Raw genomic sequence first — 5,933 nt, 5'->3', positions numbered from 1 at the left:
CTGGGTGGGGATACAGAGTTCCAGACCTCTGGACATCCGCTTCCATAGCCATCTGGGAGGGTAACGGACTTGGAAAACAGAGCGGTTGTGAACCCCTGCCCACAGAGTGTGGAGATAGTATACTGTATATTGATCAACAAATAAAAGCCTAAGCATAATTTTGGGGAGAATTATTGTGGACATGCTGACCTTCTGAAAGTCTTTTTACTGAATATATGAGAAAGGATTAAGCCCTCAACAAGAGACTGTGAAATTGTCTCTCTCATCATGAATTGCTCTATGTAAGAACGTCCCTATTTTTATGTATCTGCGCCATTAGAGGAAATATATTGTGTTTATATTCTATGAGCGACTGCAGGTGTATCTGCATGCGAAACGCTACGTTAGTGTCAGCGGCTGTAAAACTAACGTAGTGTTTCCTATGCAGATACACCCGCAGCTGCACAGAACATAGGCATGCTGCATATCATTTTAATCAGCAGAAGCTGTATGTGCTAACTATTCGCTGTGCCAATAAGATGCATTTGAAGGTAGAAAGTCGTACGAAAAGATGCTCGGCGCTACCGGGTCACACAGAGCTCCCATGTTTGGTCATCTTGTTTCATAAATTAACAAAGTCACACTAGTGCAGTACCCAATTTTAACTGCACAAACCACTTGTGACTCCATTTATATTATTATGATATTTATACTCTATTTTGATCTAAAGCACAGGTTCTCAAACTCAGTCCTCAGAACCCCAAACAGTGCATGCATACCTCCCATCACGACCCATTCCAGGAGACACAAAATGCTCTGCTCCTGGACTTCCCTCTTTTAGTTTATTATTGCCATCACCTTGGTTGAATAACTTTTCTTATCAATTAACTAGTTCAACAAGGGTGATGGCATTCATATATTAAGATAATTTAAGAGTGAAGTCCAGGATCAGAGCATTTTGGCCCTCCTGGAATGGGGCCTGTTGGGAGGAATGGTGTATGGTTTCCAGGTCTCCTCACAGAATATGGTTTCCAGGTCTCCTCACAGAATATGGTTTCCAGGTCTCCTCACAGAATCACAAGTGAAATAATTAGCTCCACCTGTGGATCTTTTAAAATGTGTCAGTGAGTAATTAATACACTTGTGCACATGCTAGGTGACCTGGAAAAAATGAACTGTGTGGGGTCCTGAGGATGGAGTTTGAGAACCACTAATCCACAGGTTCTCAAACTCAGTCCTCAGGACCCCAAACAGTGCATGTTTTCCAGGTCTCCTCACAGAATCACAAGTGAAATAATTAACTCCACCTGTGGATCTTTTCAAATGTGTCAGTGAGTAATGAATACACCTGTGAAACTGCTGGCTGACCTGGAAAACATGAACTGTGTGAGGTCCTGAAGACAGAGTTTGAGAACCACTGCACTAATCTAAAGGACCAAATGACCAAAAAGGCAGCAACTAACAGTGGTTTCATGATTGCAGTCACCTGTGTTGAACTACTTAATTGATAAGGGAGTTTCAACACAGGTGACTGCAATCATACATTAAGAGGGAAGTTCAGGAGCAGAGCATTTTGCACCTGGTTGAAGGGGTCATGTTGGAAGGTATGATACAATATGCAATTCATAACTGCCTAATACACCTCTATACAGTATAAACAGTCAGTGTAACACTAAACACATAAAAAAATGAGATTTAACAGCTAAACATTTTGCACAGTATTAAGCTGTTATATAATGAAGGAATACATTAAGCAACATTAACTCAACCCTAATCCCAAACATCACCCTAACATCCTTATCACTAAACCAACCCTAATATCCTATCCAATACCAAAACCTCTAAACTAACCATAATATCCTAACCCACAGGTTCTCAAACTCGGTCCTCAGGACCCCAAACAGTACATATTTTCCAGGTCTTCTCACAGAATTACAAGTGAAATAATTAGCTCCACCTGTGGGTCTTTTAAACTGTGTCAGTGAGTAATGAATACACCTGTGCAACTGCTAGCTGACCTGTAAAACATGAACTGTGTGGGGTCCCGAAGACAGAGTTTGAGAACCACTGCTCTAACCCAAACCCCCCTAAACCAACCTTAAAACCCTATTTTTAACTACCCAATCCCTAACCCAAACTAACACTAATGGTGCATACACACGTAGCCATTTGCCAGCGATACAATATCGCTGGCAGATAGTTATGCACCCTCCCTGGTACGCTGGATGATCAATGTCCATCATCCAGCACACCACCAACTTACCGATGACTTTAGCGATCCACGATCGTCAATTGCGGGTCTCTATAGTAACTTGCTCGAAATCGAGCAAGTTGACCGGCATGCATGGCCGATGGACGATATCGCTATCGTCCATACGTGGCCGCGCATCGCTGGTCAATGTTAAGTTGGTAGGGACCATTTAAAAATATGAGATATGGTAAGAACTTACCCTTGTTATCTCTATTTCTACGAAGTCCATAGGGTTCCACAGGATACCTTGGGGTATAGGTGTGACGTCAGTCGCAGGGCACCAAAGAGTTAAGCTTTCAGCCTCCCAGGATGCACTAGGTCCCCCTCCTATACCCCGCCCCCGGGCCAAGGCACCTCAGTTAGTTACCAAGCCATAGGCCGGAGGAGGAGAAGGAAGAGAGAGAACAAAGATCTGGACACATACAAGAATCACATTCTCACCAGAGGGAGACGGAAAACCGGTGACCAGAGCAAAGCCCATCTGCAGCACAGGTGCGACAGGGCGGGAGTCCTGTGGAACCCTATGGACTTCGTAGAAATAGAGATAACAAGGGTAAGTTCTTACCATATCTCATATTTTCTACTTCAGGGTCCATAGGGTATCCACAGGATACCTTGGGGATGTCCCAAAGCAGTATCCTTTAAGGGTGGGGACGCTCCTGTGCAGAAAGGAGAATCCGCCGCCCGAAGGAAGCATCCTGAGAGGCGAAGGTGTCAAACCTGTAATACCTCACGAAGGTATGGACAGAAGACCACGTAGCAGCCTTGCAGATCTGAACTGCCGAGGCACCACGTCGAGCTGCCCACGAAGGACCCACAGACCTAGTGGAATGAGCCTTCAGAGAAGGAGGGACCGGTAGGCCTTCATGAAGATAAGCTTCAGAAATAGCCATACGGATCCAGGCTGCCAAAGTTTGCTTTGAAGCAGGCCAACCCTTTTTACGGAAGCCAAAGAGGACAAACAAAGCGTCCGACTTCCTAAACGAAGAAGTGCGGTCAACATAAGTCCTTAAGGCCCGCACAACATCCAAAGAGGCCTCACCCACGGAAAGACCCGGTGAGTTAAAGGCCGGAACAACTATTTCCTCGTTAATATGAAACTGGGAAACAACTTTGGGAAGAAACTCGGGCCGAGTGCGGAGCACTGCCCTGTTCCCATAAAAAACCAAGAAAGGGGGTCTACAAGAAAGAGCCCCTAACTCAGAAACACGTCTGGCCGAAGCAATGGCCAGAAGGAAAACAGTCTTAGCTGTTAGCCATTTAAGATCCACTGAGCCCAGTGGTTCAAACGGCGGTCCTTGGAGAGCCCTCAGGACCACAGCCAAATCCCAAGGCGCCACAGGTGGAACAAAGGGCGGCTGAATGCGGAGAACGCCCTGCATAAAGGTGCGCACATCCGGGATTGTAGCAATCCTACGGTGAAACCAGACAGATAGGGCCGAAACCTGTACCTTCAAAGAAGCAAGGCGAAGCCCATGATCTAGTCCCGCTTGCAGGAAGGCGAGAATCCGAGACAGACGAAACTCCCGCGGTGCATAACCTCTCGGTCGACACCACTGGAAGAACGTATGCCACACGCGATGGTATATCCTCGCGGAAGACGGTTTCCGAGCTCGCAACATGGTACGCACCACAGAGCTGGAAAACCCCCGGGACCTCAGCATGGCCGTCTCAACAGCCACGCCGTCAAAGACAGCCGAGTCAGGTCCGGGTGAAGGCAAGGACCCTGAGACAGAAGGTCCGGTCGTAGCGGCAACCGCAGAGGAATGTCCACGGACAGACCCTGAAGGTCTGAGAACCAGTGCCGTCTGGGCCACGCGGGAGCTATCAACAGGAGCGTCCCTCCTTCCTGTTTGAATTTCCGGATTACCCGTGGAAGAAGGGAGACCGGAGGGAACAGGTATGCGAACCGGAACGTCCACCGGACGGACAGAGCATCCACCAGAGACGCCCCTTCGTCTCTTGTGCGAGACCCGTACACCGGCAACTTGTTGTTGTGCCGGGACGCCATGAGGTCGATTTCTGGAAGACCCCACCTGTCCACCAGTAGTTGAAAAACGTCCGGGTGCAGGGACCATTCCCCCGGATGAACGTCCTGGCGACTTAGAAAGTCCGCCTCCCAATTGAGCACTCCCGGGATGAAGACCGCTGATATGGCCGGAAGATTGCGCTCCGCCCAAACCAGGATCCGAGAGACCTCTACGAGAGCCGCCCGACTGCGAGTTCCTCCTTGCCTGTTTATGTAGGCCACGGTGGTAGCGTTGTCCGACTGGACCTGCACCGGGCGACCCTGGAGAAACCGCTGTGCCTGCTGGAGAGCATTGAAGACCGCACAGAGTTCCAAGATATTTATTGGAAGCTCCGCTTCTGTCGGCGTCCACCTGCCCTGGAACAAGTGTGGACCCGAAACTGCTCCCCAGCCCCGAAGACTGGCGTCCGTTGTCAACAGGACCCAATTTGGAACCCAGAACGGACGTCCCTTGTTGAGGTGGGTCGTCTGTAACCACCACGTAAGGGACAGGCGAACCTCCTGGGTGAGCACAATCGTCTGGGACTTCAGAGACTGAGTCAGCCCGTTCCACTTGGACAGGATCAGGTGCTGCAGAGGTCTGGAGTGAAACTGGGCGTATTCCACCATGTCGAACACCGACACCATGGAGCCCAGTAACCTCATCGCCGAGTGTAAGGACACCCGGCGGCTGTGCAGACAACTGCGCACCCTTGACTGTAAAGCAGAGATCTTGTCCTCCGTCACGAAGATCCTTTGCTGTCCCGAGTCCAATAAGGCTCCAAGATGCAGAATCCTCCGAGACGGGATTAGAGTGGACTTCTGCCAGTTGATTAGCCAGCCGTGCCGTTGCAGCAGTGCAATGGTCAGGTCCAAGTGGCGTAACAGGAGCTCTGGAGATCCTGCCACCAATAACAGGTCGTCCAAATACGGCAACATGCGGACTCCCTGCAGCCGCAGAGAAGCCGCCATGACCGCCATCACCTTGGTGAAAACACGTGGTGCTGTTGCCAGGCCAAAAGGTAACGCCCGAAACTGGAAGTGGTCGCTGCTGATTGCGAACCTGAGGAACTGTTGATGGCGCCAAAGAATAGGGACATGCAGGTAAGCGTCCTGTATGTCCAATGACACCAAGTAGTCCCCAGGTTCCAGCGCCAGAATGATGGACCGTAGGGTCTCCATCCGAAACTTCTGGACCCGCAAAGACTTGTTGAGTGCTTTGAGGTTGAGAATCGGACGATATGACCCATTGGGTTTCTGTACCAAAAATAGATTTGAATAGAAACCCTGGCCCCTCTGGGAGAATGGAACCGCCACTATAACTCCAGCCTGGAGCATAGTGTGCAATACCTTCCGCAGCTCCGTAGCCTTGTTCCGGTCCGATGGGAGACCCGTGGTGAAGAAGCGAGCCGGGGGTCTGTGCCGGAAGGAGAGGGCGTATCCGTGAGAAACCACCTCCAGAACCCAAGTGTCTGTCGTAGTGGTCGACCAACACTGGGCGAACTGTAGCAGGCGGCCTCCCACCCTGGGATCCCCCCAAAGGGAGGCCCGGACCATCAGGCCGCAGGCTTGTCATCTGGCTTGGGGGCCGGACGTCTGGTACTCCATGCCTGCTTCCGGGGCTTGACCGATTTCTTAGGGCCAGCCTGTCGAGGAAACGACTGTGGTTTGGGCCTGCCCTGGGCCCTAGATGAC

The sequence above is a fragment of the Taudactylus pleione genome, unplaced genomic scaffold (genome assembly GCF_031769625.1).
Source record: "Taudactylus pleione unplaced genomic scaffold, aTauple2 ptg000229l, whole genome shotgun sequence".
NCBI lineage: Eukaryota > Metazoa > Chordata > Amphibia > Anura > Myobatrachidae > Taudactylus > Taudactylus pleione.
This window is presented reverse-complemented; position numbering follows the sequence as displayed.